The sequence below is a fragment of the Phragmites australis genome, chromosome 3 (assembly GCF_958298935.1).
Source record: "Phragmites australis chromosome 3, lpPhrAust1.1, whole genome shotgun sequence".
NCBI classification, from domain to species: Eukaryota; Viridiplantae; Streptophyta; class Magnoliopsida; order Poales; family Poaceae; genus Phragmites; species Phragmites australis.
In genome coordinates this window covers 38,490,690-38,511,872 of record NC_084923.1, presented here as the reverse complement: position 1 = coordinate 38,511,872, position 21,183 = coordinate 38,490,690, and the positions used below count along the sequence as shown (strand labels likewise).

The 21,183-nt window shown below is 47.4% G+C and overlaps 1 non-coding gene and 1 pseudogene across 1 annotated transcript; both read right to left on the bottom strand.

Moving 5' to 3' along the window:
* Positions 1-756: 756 nt before the first annotated feature.
* Positions 757-5,378, bottom strand: LOC133912998 (protein WHAT'S THIS FACTOR 1 homolog, chloroplastic-like; annotated as a pseudogene).
* A 15,421-nt stretch (positions 5,379-20,799) lies between these two features.
* On the bottom strand, positions 20,800-20,872 carry TRNAR-CCU (transfer RNA arginine (anticodon CCU)). Its single transcript has one exon. It is a non-coding gene; the product is annotated as a tRNA-Arg (tRNA).
* Between the last annotated feature and the right edge of the window lie 311 nt (positions 20,873-21,183).

Here is a 21,183-nt window from a genome sequence, read left to right as displayed (position 1 = left end):
GGATCTAGCCAGCTGGAGACATGGATGGTCGAAAAGCAACCTCAAAAGAGCAGTCAGTGGGGGGGAGGGGGTGGGGGTAGAGGAGGAAAAAGAGAACGACAGGGGTAGAGGACGCGATCGCTATGCCCCGGCTTCGGGGCCGTCGCTAGCGGCCAGCAACGGCGGTGGCCGGATCTAGCTTGTTTTAGAGCGGGAGTTGGGTTGAAGGTGGAGTCGCCCCTCGAGTAATCAGAGCGGGTGACGCGGTGGGAGCTCCGATTGGTTACAATTACTTGGAGGGTGGACGAGAGGATCAGTTGAGGACAGGTGAAATCGCTGTGGGGTTTGAGGACAGCTACTTGAAGATGGAATGATTCATCTCATCTCCCACTCACGATGTTCAGTTGATTGACATGGTATAATATGTTTCTTCAGTAATGGGCTAGAATAATAATAATAATATGCTTATGTCTTTACTTGTCAACATGACAAGGAAGGCTTGAAAACACTACCAAGGGATTGGATACGTGGGACAGACAGACAGCCCGATTGTATGCCCAGATTGCGAAATCTGAACCTAACAAATCACACAAGGCTACGCCTAGGCCACGATGGACCCCCCACACGGACATATCAATGCACACATTACTTTCTTCAGATGAGACAACTATAAAAATGACTTGTTATCGGAGGTTGTGGAGGAGTTGGAAGAAACCAGACTCCAGCATGATGCTGATACATAGTCCAGACTTTTGTCCGGGAGGATGGATGGTGATGGCTGAGCAGGCACCGATGTTCAAATCAGGGCTGTTTGCTCGCTAAGCGCCAACTTACTCATTCAAGCAAGAGAAAGAGAAAATGTTAGACGACCTAAACGAGGTGCTCTCCCCTCCAAATGGATAGACACTAGGTGAATGATGACAGAAACAGGGGCGGTGTGGGCTGGTCAACCTAATTGCGACATTCAACCATCAAAGAGACGTTTAACGACACAATACACGGGGCCTTCTCTGGCACCGACTTTCTCTAAAGTTTGAGAAATTATTACTTCAGAGCAGAAAAAAAAGTAAAGAGATTCCCACTGTAAAAGCTAAGAACCAACAACAAACATACAGGCACCCCGCATAAATCAACAAGACAATGATGTGTTGAGCAATAAGCTGCAAGAAACCAGAAATCCACCTAATTGGGAGCGTAAAATAAGATTTCGGTCCAAATCTAGTGGTAAGTATGCGAATCAAAATGAAGGACAAGTAAAGATAATGGTAGCTTCCTAAAGTCCGGTTCTGAAGCAGTGATAACTCTTGTGATTTTGTGGAAGTTGCCAACTTAAAAAGGCAGGTCCCAGAAACACACAAAAGTTGTTTATCGAACAGGTAATGCTACTGAAGGACAGCGACAGGCAGGGAAAGACTGGTGTACAAGAAAGACGCATCAACTTGGAAATCCAGATGGGGTCACTGGAGGCTGAAGGTGACTGGAGGGGCAAAGTAAAGCATGTGCTCTTGGTGGCCAATAATAGAGCCAACAGATTTAAAAGAGGCCAATGCAAGTTGTCGAAGTAAGAACAAATGGAAAGGCTACTGCAGAGGGAGGCATAAATGCTTACTAGAAGAAATAAGGATCAGAAAAAGGTGTCTAGTCTCCATCCATTGTTTGTATGACTTCAGGATAGGCCTGCCTAAACTATCAGCCACTAATGCATCTTACCAGGCTCATGACAACTATCATTATGGGTGCTCTCTTGGTGTCTGCAGAATCTGGTCCCAATCACTGCTCCCATATATGCTCCTCACTTTCATGGGTTATAATTGAGCAGCAGCCAGTTAGCCTCATTTCACCTCAGTGTGTCCACACCGTCCATAATTTTGTCGATCGATCTTTACTTGGCATATGCCCATCTGATTATTCCAATGGATCCCACTGATAGCTCGGTTTAGCGTTGCAGTTAAGTCTGGAGAACATCACCAATGGATCTCCCGCCAAGATATTCTATTTGGGTTCTGGACAGCCACTTTGATACAGAGAAATCAGAACATACTCGATATATTGTAGGAAGTATGAAAAGAATCCAAACGTGTGCCTATTATTAGCCTGTTGTCGGGGTTGGCATAACCATTGCTAAAGCTTCCCCTGTTTAGAATCTGGCCCCAGATCAACAACACTGAGTGAGTGCCCCCAATTTCATTGATCATTATTCAGCACCAAGCAACCATGTAGCCTAAAGGCTTTATAGGATAGCATTCACTCACTGTCCAGTCTTTCAGAGCACTCCACTGGAAAGTCTCATTATTTGACAACTGCAGAATGTATCATTCTGACACGAAATAACCTGACAAGTGACAGCATCAAGCACTAAGATGTCTTATCAAAGTTGCTTTTAAATCATAATCAACATGTGAACTAGAAGCTAGCTAGAGTACTACACATTTTTTAAACATAAATCCAAAGAACTATTAACATGGATAACAATAACATAAAGCAAACTGTTATCCATTAACACATGAAATTAAAAATAACAATAATGTACATACATTGTTGTGTCAACTGATGTGTTCTTAACATGTGAGCATAAGCACAAAAAATCATGCCCATCCTCTGCAGTTTAATTCATCAACAAAGCAGACAGCTGAAATAGGGATGCTGACATTATTTCATAACTAATCAGGTTCAATCTTAATCATCCGGAAAACTATATATGAAGTTAAGACTAAAATCAACACTAAAGGAGGACATAAAATTAGCACAGATGCCATAAGTTCTGCTGCAGTCTCGGCATAATAAAAAAAATTCCTTCCATCAAAGGTTAGCACTGTCAACAAATTCAGAAGCTAGCAGACCATTTGATGTGTTATATGGAACGAAATTTTCTGCTACTGATAACAACCAAAGCATTTTATAGGTGTTTTCTGCCTGTGTATGGATGAAGAAATAAACATAAGAAAAGATTGAGAAACAATACCGGCCTGGGTTGTTACCATTAACCAATGGTTCAATAGATGGAAGTAAATGTACAATGATGCTAGTAGTGAATTAAAAGCATACAACTAAGCAAGAGAAACCCCGGTAAAATACAACACTATATCAGCTTCATAACAGGAGCTAATCCTAAAATTCCTAAACCTAACCATATTGTCCCCTAAATTCCAAGTCTACATAGGTGGGAATGGAATATATGACTTCTGGTACAACAATGGACTGTTGTCAAATCTGTAGAGCTGACACTTGATTCCGGAGGGGGCTTCACATTTGATGATGAGAAACTGGTCATTTCAATTCTTTAATTCTCTCTTTAGCAGCAGAAACACCCATTTTACAAAGGACATACATATGAGTGCTGTGTGCAAATGAGCTTAAGTAAGCTGACCTGAGTTTCAACTAAATAGATGCATCAGCTGCAGGTTACCTTCTCAGGTGTAAATTGACACTGCAATTATACTGCCAAAGGAATATTTGAGTCGGAACACGGTCAGCCAATAAAGATCCAAACCGATCATGAAAGTTCAACAAAGGACACTTGTCAATGAGGTTACTATTGTCATAGGCCTCTTTGAGGAAGACAGTACTTCTTGCTCCCTTGTTAGTGATGTTGAATATGCCATGATTTTTCACTAAACAAAGAGGTAGCTTGCATGGAGTATTATTAAGTAAGCCATCCAAAATGCAGCCTGTACTCATTGTGGAATACATCCAGCTTATCGGATGTCAGCTGCCTCTCCATTGTCAAGCTCAAAATCTCATGCAGAACAGCCACAGCTCGCTTTCGAGCCCGTGGTGTTGCAGGCTCAACTCGTCTAGCGTTCAAATAAGGTGAAGGAAATGCCATCTTCTGCCACCTGACCACCTCCTCAAGGTACTTTCAGTTTGGCCTAAATCCCGCTGGGTACTTTAACTTGAAAGCAAAGGGATCAAAGATATTTCCATCTTTAGGAATCCCTCTCCAGGCTATTTGGAAACCCTCAAAATCCAATTTTTCCTCTCGTGCTGTGACTGCCAGTGAAGAGTCCCAACTATCCAAACAGTAATGGTCCAATCCTTTCACATCACAGATCGAAAAAATTCAGGATACTTTGGAATCTAGTAGTTCTGAAGTTCTTGGGTGAGCCCAATTCAGACTGGATTAGTTCAACCTTCTCCAGAGAAATCTGGCAGTCCATTGACATCATCAGTAGCTTCCTTAGGTTTCTCACCAAGATTGGCTCCATTAGCTCTTGTGCTTCAGTCTCTTCACTGGATAACTCTCTGGCCTTCTCAGTAAGTGTGACAGCAATGGGCTCTCGGGAAACACATCCACCAGAGATATGGAAGATATTGGGGTGACGCTCGATAAGTGAAAGAAAGTTCCATTTTTGGACAAACTCAACCTCCTATTTGAGGTCACGTACAAGTAGTGAACCTTTCTTTTGTGCCAAAAGGCCCAAAATGAGCTCATGGAGACGAAGGAGGAGGGCAGGCTTCTTTTGGAGGTCCATGGCCTTGTCAAGTACAGGCTCACGGTGATATATTTTCTTCTTGGGTCGACGTCCATGGCCGGCTGAGAATGAGGACATAGCCTTCAGTTGTATCAAGGAAAGAATTCTGGGAATCAAATATAAATGCCCTGCAATCTACCTTCTATCATTTATGTAAAGAATACCACCCTATATAGTCACTCCAGGCCCAAGCATTCAAGAGTGTGAAATAATGAAGCAGCAAGTTGTAATTCAAATTCTGCAAGAAAGATCAAAATTATATTACTGGTCAAGTCAAGTAGCTTAAACTTGGCAAGTCAGGAGTCGAAATGTTTAGCAGAGATCTGACATACAAACGGCCACTGCGTGCCTCCAGTTACCCCATCTTCTATTCTGATGCGAAGAGTGTGTCATAGGCAAATAAGTAGAGCAGTATAGAGCTGGTTCAGAAAGCTCAGTAGGTGGTTTCTTTAGTTAAATGTGAATAGCTCCAATTCCTGCTGCTATCGAAAGCTCGGTAGGTGGTTTCTTTGGTTCAATGTGAATAGCTCCAATTCCTGCTGACTATGGGGGCGTTCTCCATGGATATTGAAGGGAAATGTGTTGATATCCTCATGGCTACGATTTACCTGTATCCTAAATCCTAAGTTCCTACGCATCATAAAAACAGAAGGAAAACACATCCCTAAATTTTAGACTTGTTTCACTCGATCAGTATTTCAAGTTCATTCATCGCTAAATTAACTGCTAAGGTTGTGAGGGCACAACCTGGCGAGGGGCGGGGCGGAGGACACCTCCGCACAGGTGTGGCCTTCGGCGGCGTCCGGCGACGCTTCCGCGACTCGCGGCGGCAAGCACTGGCGGGCGGGCGACACTTCCTCCGCGCTCGGCGACTTGAGGAACTGTGTCGATTTTTACGGTAGCACGTGGCACTGTAGTCGGGATCGAGTGTGGAGCAACATTTTTTTTTTTTTTTTGAGGGAAGGGTGTTGGGCAGAATATGAGTGAGATTGGGCCTTGGGGACTGAATTTCCAGTTCGTTGGGCCGTTTTTCCTGAGGACTAATTGGCCTCTTTTTCTTTTTGGAAAAAGTCTATTTAGCCTCGTGTATTTGATTTCCTCCTCATCTGTAAAACCATATATCCAAACCGGGCGAATACTCTCATAGCGTTTTGGTTGTTTCGTCAGTGAGTGAACTATTGGCTGGGAGTTTGACTCCTAACTTTGTACCAGGACTTACCCTCGTAAATAGATTTTTTAAAGACAATCTCGAACGTCACTAGACCACAATGAGAACACGATATGCCTGTTGCTTATAGAATCATTGGCTTCGAGAGTCTATTTAATAGGTTATTGTATAAATTATTGGTCTAACATGTGTCTTAGAGTACGTGTGAGGTGTGAATGTGCATGTATCGAATGTAATATACGCACTTTCAATACTACAGCATTGAGCAGGCTAAAAGAAAGATATCCGATGTTTTTGCCACTGGCTCCATATGTCAGATGGCATGTGGCAACCGTTTGGCTCAGGTGTAAATTATTGAAAGAAATAAGAACGGGTCCACACGTCAACCTCTATCCTCTTTCTTCTCTCTATTTCTTCCGGCATCTGCTGGTTGGGAGCACGCCACCGCATAAATCGAGCACCCATAGCACCGGCATGCACCCTCCCGAGCATGGCATGCTGGTTGCACAGCTGCTGCTGAGGCTGGGGAAGGGCGGCGGGGTTGGGCACGCCGCCGCGCTGTGGTCGGGGCGCGGGGCAGACATCGAGGTGGTGCCATGCCACTGTGCAGCAGGGGGTATCCGTGGCCATTTGCCACGACCTCGAGACTGCCAGGATCGTTGATGCAGATGACATGGTTCGCATTTTGGTAGTGATAGCACACGTCGTTGCTCCCTTGATATCCCTAGCAAAGCCTCTCCGGCCTTGCTATCCTGGACATCTAGGTTTGCCTTGCCTCTGTGAATCCTCCCACGGCCACGCCATCCCCTCTACCGCCACAGAGGAGCTCCCTCGCTGGAGTTCCCTTCTCGCCAAACTATTACCCTGCTGCCAACCATAGCTCGTGTCCCACCTTGGGAAAAACTTACCGCCGGTAAACGGCTGATAAACCCGATTTACTGAAAAAAAACAACCGGACAAAAATTTTCGGCCAAATATTCATTTTGCCGCTGGCCAGCCCAACCAGATCCCTCGTGTGGCCCGGTCCAAAAAAAATTAGGTTAGTGCTCCATGCCAACGCCCGGCCAATCGCCCATTTCGTTCCCAGCAGGCCAGTATTGAGCTCTCTCACTCCCAGCCGCCGCCACCCATGTGCCTCTACCTCCTGCGCGGCTGCGCGCCCTGCTCCGCCCCTCCGCCTTTAGGCTCCAGCAGGCCTCTGCACGTCGGCACCCTGAAGGTTGTCACCTCACTCTTAACTACACGTCTACGCCCGGCGACACGCCCTCCCCGGCCGATATCCACGTCCCGCACTCCGCTCCCGCCTAGGTGTGGTCACGATGTGTAATGATTAATTAACTCTTGTGTCTTAGGTGTTCAGAAATCAGCGTATCAATATTTGCATGCTTGCATGCATGGCCCATATGTTAGGAATGGAAATTTGCAATGCAATAATGCATATCAAAGAGATGTCCTTAGTTTTTAGATAAGGGAAAAGAGGTGTCTTTGCAGTGGGCACCAATGACAGGTTGTTTCAGCTTTCTGATTTTTTAACAGGAACTAACCTGTCCTCGTGATTGCATGTGTCCCTGACCAAATTATATTCACCAGGATGTTCTGATTTTGTTTGTTTATGTTGAAATATGTGTCGAATATGTATACATGGTAGGTTACAGATAGACTTGAGTTGTAATTGAGTGGGACTAAGATTAAAGTTGTAGTCGAACTCCTAATTCTGGGCCTTTAAATAGAAGGCACCACCGTTGTAACCATGGCAAGACGAAACAGTTGGGGAGGAGCGCCCGTAGTCATGCCCTGAGGATGTAGGCAACTTGGCCGAACCTCGTTAAAAAATATCGTGTCTTGTGTGTTGATCTTATACTTGGCTTGATGATCCTGGTGATACTTCCGCTAAATTCCTAACAAGTGGTACCAGAGCCATGAAGAAAGATCAAGAGAAGGCACGAGGATATGTTCCACACCGCGCAAGGCTTGCACTAGTCCGGGGAAGGACGGCGCAAGGTGGAGCATGGCGATGATCAACGATTCGGTCGGTGGATTCGGACACTTCAAGCGCGGCGGCTTGAACCGTCCGATGGGCTGCATCAATAGGGATCCGTCCAGACGTGGAGATCAGGTTGATAGCGGCTGGGGGCTGTAGTTCGATAGTGGTCAGTCAGACGTGACGGCCAGTTTCGACGGTGCGGCTGGAAGACGTTGTTGATAAGGCAGCGGCTTCGACTCACGGTCTGATTGACGGGCGATCAATCTAGATCGGAGCGGCTGTTGTTTGCTCAAGGTGGAGCAGCGATAGCGATGGCGAAAATCACGGTGGACTTCGGAGGCTCGTGAGGCGTGGCTGACGTGGACTCGTGCGGACTCGTTTAGCGTTCGGCTGTGTTGGCCTGAGGTGGAACACGTGGAGCTGCAGCAGGAAGCGGCTGGTTCCGAGACGTGGCCGAACAGGTGTCTAATTAGTTTAGCTGGCCGGCCCAGGAGTCAGCGCGCGGGCCGTGGTGGTGAGGAACGGAGAAAAGAAAAAAGGAAATCGGCAAGGCTTGGTCAACAGCTTGTATGCATGCATGTAGGGTGCATGGGAGACATGCACACTATTTGGATTTAAAAATCCAGCGTGATTGGTTTTGGAGGGCACACGTGCATGGCCTTATGTGATGTGTGTCTTCTAGCAAAGCATGTATGCATATGGGATTAAAATATTGCATGGTGATCGGCTGGAGTTTGCACGCGGCTTTGAATAAGGCCGAGACGGTCTGGAGCTCCAGGAGATTTGTGCGCGTGTTTTGTGGCGAGGTGACCAAGCCGTGAAGGCGCGTTCAATACAGATCAGGCCACTGCTTGGGCGTCACGGGCGGGCGGCCAAAGCCAGACGCGGACGGACAGGTGCGTGGGACAGGGTCAGCAGGCATTGGCTCACATGGGCGGCCAGGCCAGGCGTGGTGACGGGCGTCGGTGGTGGTCCAGCATATGCGATGTGGCGGACGGAGACAGCCCGTGGAGATCATGCGCACAAGACTATGCAGCTGGGCAGGAGGCGCTCGGCCTGTGGCTGGCTCGGTACGGAAGGCCCAGGTGGGCTCTACCACGCATCATGCATGGCTGAGGTAGCCAGTCCAGGTGGTCGAATTGGTACCGCACGACAGTCAACGTTGATCGGCTCGGTTCCAGAGGTCTAGGAAGCTCGGCTGTGGCATTAAAAAAGAGGCGGGCTCGTGATGCTGGAGTTCGTGTCGCTTTCAGCGGGCGTGTTCGGCTCGGTGGCTTGGACATGCACTCGCGAGAGCTGGGTGGGCGTGTCCGATTGGGTACCGACTTGGAGTTGGTCAAGAGCCGACTGGGCTGGGTAATAAATACAAGGCGTGCGAGTGCAGCGCGCAACAGAAACAGAACGCAAGGTAACCAGAGAATGAAGTCCACGAGATTGCGAAAATTGCAATCAGACTGATCGTGAACCATTGCTTGTGGCGGTTGACGGCGAACGACGGGCGGCGATCGAGCGGGTCGGCTTCATCGTGTGCAAGCGGCGTGGTTGTCGACGGGGCTTGAGAGCGGCGGATCGTGCACGAGCGGTGTACGAGGCGGGCGTACGCGCGGTTCGGCGTGTGCGTGACGGTGCGTCCACGCGGGGCGCAGGTACGAGCGTGCAAAGGCGCGTTCAGCACACGTGAGGTACACGTGAGCGGGATTCGGCGGTTTGCGGCAACAGGCAGATGACGTCGATGGCGTCCAAATTCGAGGTGATGAGATTTGACGGGACTGGCAACTTCGGGCTTTGGCAGACAAGAGTCAAGGACTTGCTAGCACAGCAGGGGATCCTGAAGGCTCTTAGCGACAAGAAGCCAGTCACGGTAGATGATGACAAGTGGGAAGAGATGCAAGTATAAGCAGCGGCGACAATAAGGTTGTGTCTCTCCAATCAGATCATGTACCATGTCATGGATGAAACATCACCTAAGAAGATTTGGGATAAATTAGATGATCAATTCATGTCCAAGACATTGACTCGAAAGCTGTATCTGAAGCAAAAAACTGTATGGGCTGAAGATGCAGGAGGGGTCAGATCTTGCTGAGCACGTAAACGTCTTTAATCAAGTTGTCGCTGATCTTATGAAGGTGGAGGTGAAAATTGATGATGAAGACAAGGCGATTATTCTTCTGTGTTCCTTGCCAAGATCTTATGAGCACTTGGTCACAACATTGACGTATGGTAAAGAGGCAGTCAAAGTGGATGATATTCTTGCGGCATTGTTTGCTCATGAACAAAGGAGGAAGAACAATGCTGGTGAGAGTTCATCTGGAGATGCTTTGTTGGTCAAAGGTGATCCAGGTAGGGAGACTAACAAGAAAAAGAAGAAGAAGGGGCCACAGTGCTATAAATGCAAGGATTGGGGACATGTAAGGAAAGATTGTCCAGAACTGAAGAAGGGCGTGGCAAATATTGTGGTTTCCAAAAAAGATGACTCGGATAGCGATGGTGATCTTCTCGTACTATCAAGTGAAAAGTCTTATGGTGAAGCATGGCTGTTAGATTCGGCGAGTTCATATCATGCAACATCAAACAAGGAGTGGTTCTCTTCATACTCTGAAGGTGATTTTGGTCTTGCTCGCTTGGGAGATGACACGGGTTACCGTGTTATGGGAGTCGGCGATATCAAACTGAAGATGTATGATGGACAAGAAGTGCTACTTGAGGGTGTGCGGCATGTGCCGGGACTTACGAAGAATCTAATATCGCTTGGATTTCTGCATGAAGAAGGTTGGCTATATCAGGCGATGTCAGATAAGAAGACCTTGAATGTGATGCAGGATGGCAAGACTGTGATGATAGGTGAGAAGATGGGAGGTCATCAATACAAGTTGAAAGGTGAATTCATGAAGGTGGGAGCTGCAAATTTTGCGGAATACGTTCCTAGCGGCGAGGCATCCTCGTCGGACTGTTCAGGATGAGCAGCAGAGATAGACGGCTCAAGTCTAGGTACACGGAGGTTCACACATGGCAGACTCAAGTTGACGTGCATATTCGTCAAGGTGGAGTTTGTTGGAATATGTGTCGAATATGTGTACATGGTAGGTTACAGATAGACTTGAGTTGTAATTGAGTGGGACTACGATTAAAGTTGTAGTCGAACTCCTAATTCTGGGCCTTTAAATAGAAGGCATCATCATTGTAACCATGGCAAGACGAAACAGTTGGGGAGGAGCGCCCGTAGTCATACACCGAGGATGTAGGCAATTTGGCCGAACTTCGTTAAAAAATATCGTGTCTTGTGTGTTAATCTTATGCTTGGCTTGATGATCCTGGTGATACTTCCGCTAAATTCCTAACAGTTTATGGACTCACATGATCATTTTTGTCCTTGTTGACTGTTGACTTACCATCACAACTATTGTTTGTTTTAATTTTTGTTTAAATCTTGTGGTCGACATTTAAATTTGAACTTTTTAGGTGCCCTGATGAATTGTTATTTCTGCGATGTGGGCTAAAATTGCCACTTCAGACATTCTCATTATGAATAATTGAAGTGATCACCCAAAAGGACTTTCAAAAGTTCATTTAGTTGGTAGGTTGCTGAGTGAAACTGAAACCAATCATTATTCTGTTGTCATTTCAGATATATGTCAGCTTTTGTTTGTTACTTCCTATTTAAGTTCATTTTACTTTTCAGTTATATTAATGTATGTCTTTACTATGCAAATCCTCCCTCCCCGGAGATAATTTAAGGATCTGTAATGTGATTGATGTACAATTTGGTCTATGTCCATCATTTTGCTTAAACATATCTAACAACTTTTGTATGAAGGATGATATTGTTATTATTGATGTAATGAACCTTTCTAATATGCTATGAGTTTGTGATATTATCTTATGTGTAATTTGTGATAAACTGAATCGGAACTAAAATTTAGGGAAATCATGCAAAAAAAATTAAAAATATTTTTTAATTTGTCCAGTAAATTTTCGGTAGATTTGATATCTCTAAGAAATCGGGTATACTGGTGACCTCCGATAAATTTACTTTACCGGTAAGGTTTTTCCTGATCCCACCACCATTGGGCGTCCCTGACGAGGAGTCTCCTAACTTGGGGAACATACTGAGCCACCACCATTTTCCACGTCCTCAACATTGCTGGGGTTGGAGGGCTGGTAGAGGCGATCGAAGGAGAAGGTGAGCTTGACGAGATCGGTGAAGAGAAGGGCGAGGACCTCGCGGCAGCATGAGGTGGCCATTTGGTGATGCGATCTAGCTTGGAGAGGTGTTGGAGGTGGTGGTGGTTGGTGGGATTTGGTGGTGTCAATGGGATGGCGTGGTGGGTCTTCTCTTTGGCATTTCCTCGAAACGGTTTGAAGAGATGGAGAGGAGGTAAGGTGTCATCTGATATGTGGGACTTGCTGCCACATGTGAGCCATATCATATAAAACGCATCGCGCTCTATCTAGACCTCTAGGTTGCCCTTCGCGTCTTTCGATAGAGCGGCACAATACCATCTGATCGGGATTAGTAGCGAGGGTCATCCCAAGGAAGGACTCATGGGCTAATGGATCTGTTCTGTTAGAAGGATTGGACCCATGGGCTAACGCAGGGCTTTGCTCTATGTCTGATGGGCTCCGCTATATTGTGTGCAGTCTTATATTTACTAATTGGAGGCTCCTTTTAGTGCCTCCACATTAATTCTAGAAAAATTCTAGAAATTCTCATAAAAAAGCAAAACATCCGACCGTCGAATTGATTGATTGACTAACTGTAACCATAGATCAACAACCAGAAGAAACAAAAGATTAAAAAACAAATCAGAGTCCAACTCTAAGACTACTTCCTTCCTGATCTTTCCTTTTTTTTTATAGATATCCTTTGTCCAACAAGGTTACGTTAGCAAACTCCAACTTAGTTACGTTAGCAATAAACACATTTTTCCAAATCAATTAAAATATACCAATCAGATATTACAAAATTAAAACAACAGAACGCAAACATATTACGGATTATCACATAAAAGTAATATCAAAGAATTTATAATGTATCTCAAAAAAATAATATGAGATACGGTGACAATATTAAAAATAATAATAATTTCAAAAAATCAAGAAACAAATAAAAATCAATTTGCATAACACATAAAATGAAAATTATAAATTAGATCTATTCACAAATAATAAATATGATTTCAATATTATGAATAAAAATTACATTTATATTTTATATTCTAATATTTAAATATAAATAGCTGATGTATCTTAACATACAATTATTATTAACATAAATATCTAAAATTCAGTTGTATGCTAAATTTCTAGCCTGTGCAATCGCACAGGTTGATGCGCTAGTAATCTCTAATGAATTGCACAACTTGTGTTATGGATTCACTGAGATTGTTGAACACCCTTCGATTTTTCCCCAGAGATTCCGCCATTTGAAAATGATTACTCCATTAATCGTGCTATACTGTTTCTTTCAAACAATCGTGCGTGCTAGGCTTTAGTTGCATGCACGTTTTATCACGTGTTATTCTTATTCAGTAAGAGTTTTCATTAATTTTTTGATCGAAGCATGGCTGTTCAAGTGTGTTAAGCTACAGTAGCCATTACAACGATCAAAGGACTCTCGAATCACGCGCAATGCAGGTTTCATCTCTTAGGCGAAGCCAGAGGAATGACCAGCAGCTCCTTCTTCTTGGGCACCACGTCCTCTTTGGCAGCGCCAGTGCGTCGACCTTGGCGAATAATGGGTGTTTGAGCACGGCGGCTGCCGTGAGCCGCTTGTCGGGCATGCACGCGAGAAAGGCCGTTCAGGACCTCAAAATCCTTGGTTGTACAGCATCGCCTCAGGGAACAGGCTGTGCTGCTGCACGTCTAGTTCCGCCAGCACTTCGGCGGCTCCTTCGCAGGCAGCCATCGCGAGTGGAAGAAAGACTCTGGCTTTCCGGAGGACGCGAAGCAAAGTACGCGCGAGATGGAGAGAGGCGGCGGGAAGTAGGTGACGATGGGATGAACGCCGAGCGGCACTGAAAGCGAGATTATTCACGCGATGATGATTGATTTACCAGAAGGTTACATAAATAGGCTAAACCCTTCCATATCTTAACAACCGGCTTATGGAAACAACAACCGGGAAGATTAGGAGGGTGATCACGTCTAAATATAGTCTAACACCCCCCGCAGTCTGAGCGTCGTAACTAGCCACAGAGACGGACGTTCAGACTGGAGCGAAACTCGGTGAAGACGGATGAAGGCAATCCCTTGGTGAAGATGTCGGCGTACTGAGATGACGTCGGTACGTGAAGAACACGGACGGCTCCGGCGGCGACCTTGTCACGGACGAAGTGTAGATCAATCTCAATATGCTTCGTGCGCTGATGCTGCACAGGATTGGAAGAGAGGTAGACTGCACTGATATTATCACAATAGACAACTGTAGCACGCCGAACAGGATGATGAAGCTCCCCCAATAACTGGTGCAACCATGTAGTCTCAGCAACAGTATTGGCGACAGCCCGATACTCAGCCTCAGCACTAGAGCGAGAAACTGTGGCCTGACGTTTGGAGGACCAGGAGACGAGATTATTACCCAGAAAAACAGCATAGCCTGAAGTGGAGCGTCGAGTCTCAGGACAGCCAGCCCAGTCAGCATCAGAGTAGGCCACAAGATCAGTCGAAGGAGAGCGATGAATCTGAAGCCCATAATTTAGAGTGCCCTTGACATAGCGCAGAATGCGCTTGATCACGGCCAAATGCGGCTCGCGCGGATCGTGCATGAACAGACAGACCTGCTGGACGGCATAAGCAATGTCGGGACGGGTGAACGTGAGGTACTGCAAAGCACCAGCCAGGCCACGAAAATGAGTCGCATCAGCCACTGGAGTTCCATCTGGAGACAACTTGGCACTAGTATCAACAGGAGTCGTGCATGGTTTGCAGTTAGACATGCCGGCACGGTCAAGGATCTCAAGCATGTAATGGCGCTGAGACAACTGTAAACCCTCTGCATTGCGTGTCACAGACATTACCAGAAAATGATGTAAGGGTCCCAAGTCCTTCATAGAGAATTCAGCTGTGAGGGCTGCAATGATCTTCTGAAGAAGTGCTGTAGAAGAGGCAGTGAGAATAGTATCATCCACATACAGCAATAAATAAACTGTGTCGGAGCCACGACGAAAGACAAATAGAGAAGTGTCAGACTTGGCACCAATGAAACCCAGAGACTGAATATAAGTAGCAAACCGACTGTACCAAGCACGCGGAGCCTGCTTCAGACCATATAAAGATTTGTTTAGCCGACAAACATGATCAGGGCGAGAGGAGTCCACAAATCCAGATGGCTGTGCACAATAAACTGTCTCCGCGAGGGTCCCGTGGAGAAACACGTTCTTCACATCGAGCTGGTGTATGGGCCAGTCCTGTGAAACAGCAAGCGACAGCACGGTACGAATAGTAGCTGGTTTGACAACTGGACTGAAAGTCTCACCGAAATCAATACCGGGTCGTTGTGTAAAACCACGAAGAACCCAGCGTGCTTTGTAGCGATCAAGAGTGCCATCTGGGTGAAGCTTATGGCGATAGACCCATTTACCAGAGACAATATTGACACCAGGCGGAGGAGGCACGAGATCCCAAGTGTGATTTGCTTGAAGAGCGGAGAATTCCTCAATCATAGCGTCGCGCCAATTGGGATCCGAGAGGGCACCATGATATGTCTTCGGTATGGGTGACAGGGAGGTCGCCTGAAGATCAAACGCCTTTTTCGGATGCCGGAAGCCATCTTTGCCGCGAGTGCGCATCGAATGCGCATTGTCCACAGGAGGGATACGGACAGTACCAGCAGGGGGTGCTGCAGCTCCTGTGGGTGATGTCGGCCCAGCGACAGAGGACGAGGGAGCGACGCCAGGCTCAGGGGCCGGCGAAGCCGCCGGAGGTGCGACAGGAAACGGTGGCCCGATGCTGGCAGCAACCCGGGGTGAGCCGAGGGCAGCATCAGGCGTGGCGTCACCGGTGGCCGCTCCATCCTCGCTGGCAGCAACCTGCGGGGAGGCAGGGGCAGCGGGGCTGACATGGGGAGGACCTGCAGGTGTACCTGAAGAAAAAGGGTGGCCAACTGGAGGAGGCCCGTTAGTTTCATCAGAATCGAGAAACTCAAAGTGGGATGAAGGCGGTGCCGAGCCGAGTTCGGCGAAAGGAAAGGAGGACTCGTCGAACACAACGTGACGAGAGATGATGATGCGGTTTGTGGCTAGATCAAGGCAGCGATAACCTTTGTGTTCGGGTGGATAGCCAAGGAAAACACAAAGGGAAGAGCGGGGTGAAAGTTTGTTGGGGGCTGTGGCAGAAAGATTGGGATAGCATTTGCACCCGAAAACACGGAGATGATCATAGGTGGGTGGGATACCGAATAAAGCGAAAAAAGGGGTGGAAAAGTTCAGTGTTTTGGTTGGGTGCAGATTTAGAAGATACGTAGCTGTGCTGAGCGCCTCAGCCCAATATGGTGAAGGAATGCTAGCCTGAAACATAAGGGAGCGCATGATATTGTTAGTAGTACGGATAATGCGCTCAGCTTTACCGTTTTGGGGTGAGGTGTGAGGACATGACATGCGCAAGGTAACGCCTTTGGTGAGAAAAAAATGACGCGAGGTCAAGTTGTCAAACTCTCGTCCGTTGTCGCACTGGACAGTTTTTACAGTGGTGCCAAACTGTGTAGCAACATAAGCAAAAAAATGTGAGATGGTCTGAAATGTGTCTGATTTTAGCCGAAGGGGAAAAGTCCATGTAAAATGTGAGCAGTCGTCAAGAATGATGAGATAATATTTATAGCCAGAAATGCTAGGCACAGGTGATGTCCACAAATCACAATGTATTAAATCAAAGTTCGTGATGGCACGCGAATTGGATGTAGCAAAAGGTTGTCGTGCATGGCGACCAAGCTGACATGCATGACACAAGGGTTCTAGCTCACGTTTATTGCATGAAACAAGTGAGACAGGGCTTCGACACCTAAATGACCAAGACGTCGATGCCAGAGGGTGCTAGGAGTGGTGGCAGCCAGGAGCGCACGAGGCGGGACATGGAAGGAGTAGAGCCGCCCCGAGATGTTACAGCGAACGATTTCGTTCCTGGTTGCCAAATCCTTCACAGAGAGGCCAAAAGGATCAAACTCGACAGAACAAAAATTGTCAGTGGTAAATTGTCGAACGGATATGAGATTTTTAATAATATTTGGAGAAACAAGAACATTATGAAGATATAAAGGGCGCTCGGCAGAAAAACTAGTATGGCCAGTGGAGATAACGGGCAGCAGTGACCCATTACCGATAATAATATTAGGAGGACAATTCGATGAAGGGGGAGAAGAGGAGGAGAGGTTACCAGACGAAGACGTCATGTGAGCATCGGCCCCAGAGTCCATGTACCATTCACTGGACGGCGGGGGAGTAAGCGTCATGGTGCTGAAAGAATTAGCAAGCGCCTGCTGATCCCAGTACGGAGCAAGCGGGGAAGGTGTCCAAGCACCAGAGCCGGGGGTCGGCGCGCCTGGCGCGCCATAGCCAGGGGGCGCACCCAGAAGACCGAAGGCGGGTGCAGCGCCGTGTGTGCCCTGCGCAGTCAGCGCATGACCAGTGACAGCGCCGGCAACAGGGGCGCGTGGACGAGCGCCGAGAACGCCTGAGTTGTAGCCGGGCCACACCTGGAACGTCCCAGTCATCGGGTTGAAGGTGGTGGGCCACGCCGGCCCTCCGCGACCGCGCCCCTTACCGCGGCCACGGCCCTTGCCGCGAAGCGTCGCGCTGCCAGAAGGAGACACCGCGGAAGGCGAGGTGACGGCAGCAACAATCGAAGGGGAGCCGCCACCAGCAGGCGTCACGGAAGTCGTCGTCCGTGGAGGGGCTGCAGCGACAAGGGCTTGAGAGGGCGCCTTGGACAGCATGTTGAGTTCCTCCAGCTCGAGATCGGAGCGCACGGTGACGAAGGACGGGAACGGGCGCTGGCGTTTGATGAGAGCCGCCATGTATTCGAAGCGCTCGTTCAAACTGCGAAGAACGGAGAGAACGAGGGTGCGATCCTCCACCGGGTGTCCGAGATCAGCCAGGCCATCCGCCATGCTTTTGAGTTTGCGGCAATACTCGGTGATGGTGAGAGAGCCTTGTACAAAAGTACGGAACTGGCTGTCGAGCATGAGGACGCGCGTCTCCTTATTGCCGACGAATTGTTCCTCAATGTTCTGCCACATCGCGCGGGCAGACGGCGTGCCGGTGTGGACGACCTCCATCAGGTCCGACGTGATGGTGCTGAAAATCCAGGATTTCACCGTGCAATCCATACGCGCCCAATATGGATCGGCGGCGGTGTCGTCATCTATCTCAACCAAGACGTGGTCGGTCAGCTCATATTTACCAAGGGTGTTGAGGAACAGGGCCTTCCATTTGGTATAGTTCATCGAGGTGAGATCGAGGGCGATGGGAATCGCGGTCTTGATGTTGGAGACAGCCACCGCCTGGGCATGGAGCGCAGTGGTGGCGGCGTGTGCCTGGGCCGCCGCATAGGCCTGGACGGTCGCGGCTTGAGCGGCTTTGAAGTCGGCGTCGAGCTGCTCCCGGGCGGCGCGGAGATCCTCCAGGCGTGTGACAGCATCCTCGGCCGCATTGATGAGGGCGGCGTCTGCCTTGGCGGCCTGGAGACGGACGAGATCGGCGCGTGCGGCCTCGATGGCGGCGTTTTCCAGAGCGGCGGCATGAGAGAGCCCCTGGGAAGCGGAGGCCATGGCGAGAAGGAGAGAGAGAACGCCGGAAGAGAGAGGGGCGGCGGCGGTAGTTAGAGATGCGGAAGCGAGGGTCGCAGGAGCGAACCGCTCGTTGATACCATGAAAGCGAGATTATTCACGCGATGATGATTGATTTACCAGAAGGTTACATAAATAGGCTAAACCCTTCCATATCTTAACAACCGGCTTATGGAAACAACAACCGGGAAGATTAGGAGGGTGATCACGTCTAAATATAGTCTAACAGGCACAGGCAACTGGGGTGTACAACAAGCGGAGTTCAACGATGATTTCGCTACGTGCCGACAGGCTGTAGCACTCCAAATCCTCCTATTCCTAGGTCGAGATTCCATACGTGCACACGTGTTTCTGATAAATTAAGCTAAATGTATCTTAATTTATCAATGATAGTGACCTATAAGATTACCGATCTAGTTTGTCGAGTTTTAGATCGTTTAAGTTTAGTTTGAGTATTTTAATTATAGATTAATTGAAGTTAGAGTTGAAGAAATATATTTACTTGTTTTATAATGTGCAGGTAACGGAAGACGACCTTCTTTTATGAATGAAACCCAATGATCGACATACATCTACCTCCGTACACTCCAACCTTATCTTCATTGCTGAGAAGATTATCATCATCAGAGTTCCGTTCTAGTTTTCCATGTTTTTGTTTGGATAAACTGGCTGATCATGTTCATCACAGTTAATACCTTGTACGATCCAGGATCCATGAATTTGTTGGTCCATAGTTCGGACGTGGCACCATGCGCTTGAGGTCCCTGTAATGTATCAACACCCACTCCATTTGAGCACTCGATTCTTTAAGCCTCCAAACTAGAAGCCAACATTGAGCGTCAAGTGAGGCAAAGTACACCCCTTTTCTTGATCTTCCAAGGTAGAAGTCTTGATATTTGCTCACACCTGTCGGTGATTTAATTACATGGTACTTGTCATTTGATGAGGATATTCTGCGAAACCGAATCATTGATAAAACAAAATAAAAGTTTAACAACTCGTCTATTTGGATAAATACTCAAGAGCAAAAATAAAACAAAAAATCAAATGATCATGTAGAATGAGTGAGTAGTTACCTCGTAACAAAATCACTTTGACAATGTACATAGAGTGCTCCTCTCCAGTAGATCGAGAGGCGGTTTGTTTGAGCTTATGTTTTTGGTTTTTTTTAAAGTTGTGCTTTTGATTTTTTAAAAAAATTATTTTTGAATTTTAGTTGTTGGTTTTTACAATAATATTTTTAACCTCTCAGCACACAGCTTCTGATTTATTTTCTAAAACGGGCTTCTAACTTTTAAAAACTACTTTTTTACAAATATATTTATTTTAATTTTTGATTTCTGTTTCTGACAGAAGTAGAAGCTAAAAACAGACTAAAATAAATATGGACTGAGTAATGATGCAGGCTTTGGGATGGGCAGACCAACCTCATGCCAGCGAGAGTCCTAACAGACTCCCCTTCGCGAACAAATGTCTCCTCTTTCCATTGCCCGATACTGGACGAGAACACTTGTAAGGTGTATGGTGATGGTGGCCATTCGGATTGCTCGATTGCAGGGTCTAGTTCGTGTTTATCCCCAGGACCATAGTAGAGACGGTCTCAATGAAGCGCGTTCTCATAATAGAAGCAGGGGAATGCGGTCACCTCATAATGCGTGACCTCGTAATCATGGTAAATCTTTGTCGGCACGCACGTGGGCCAGGGCAAGGGTGTGCCGTGTGCGGCAGGGCAAGGGGTGCCCACCATCGCGTGGCACGGTTAACCACGAGGTCGTCGAGCAGGAGGAGGCCGTTGCAGTGATCCTCCATGTCAGCGCCCTCTTGTGTGATGGGAAGGGAGTCGGCCAGCCGGAGATGGTGGGCTCCGACGAGGGCCGGGCGAGGAAGCCCGGGAGGTCATGGCCGACGAAGCAGATGAAGATGCCGCCCAACTTGAGCGGGAGCAGGTTCGCCCGCAGCAGGTGGCGCGCAGCGCGCCATGCCCAGCGGCACGCGGCGCGAGGCGGCGGAGGACGCGGTGAGTCCGCTCGTTTATCGGTTGGACTTAGGCCCTGTTTGTTTCAACTGTAGATTGTGAAAATCAGCTTATGGATTGTGGATTGTAAAAAGCTGGATTGTAAAAAGCTGGATTGTGGATTGTTAGAATCTGGTGCAAAGCAGATTGCTGGATTGTTACAATCTGTGTGTTGGATTGTAACAATCCAGCTTTTTCACCCAGCTGTTTGTTTCAGCTTTTGGATTGTGATCAGAATCCAACTTTTACAATTTAGCTGTTTGTTTCAGCTTTAAAATTTTGATCACAATCCAGCTTTTATAATCTGAAATAAACAGGGCCTTATTAAAATAAAAATGCCAAAACGCCTAGGCCAAGCTTCTTCAAGAGGGGAGGGAAAAAATACCAACCGACAAGAAGAGTAAACGCGCCAGGTAGGGGTCGAACCTACGGCCTTCTGCTTAGGAAACAGACGCTCTATCCACTGAGCTACAGGCGCTTGGCGACCATTAAGTATTACCAATTTCATTATCTCTAGAACTCACTCCAAATCAAGCTGTGCCACAGTTCTATTTTGCGCGCAACAAATCATTTCTTTCCCAAATACCATTCATCATTTTCATGATAAAACACGTCCCTTCGCGAATGCTGCTCCTCGATGTGCTTACTAACCATCTTTTATGATTGGCATTGGTCCCCATCCTGGCACAGTACTGTTCACACTTGTTTGGTTCATGGAACGTGCTGCCCGATTGCTCTGCGCAGTCCGTTGTCCTGTTCTTTCTTTCTTTCTTTGAAAGGACCCGTCGG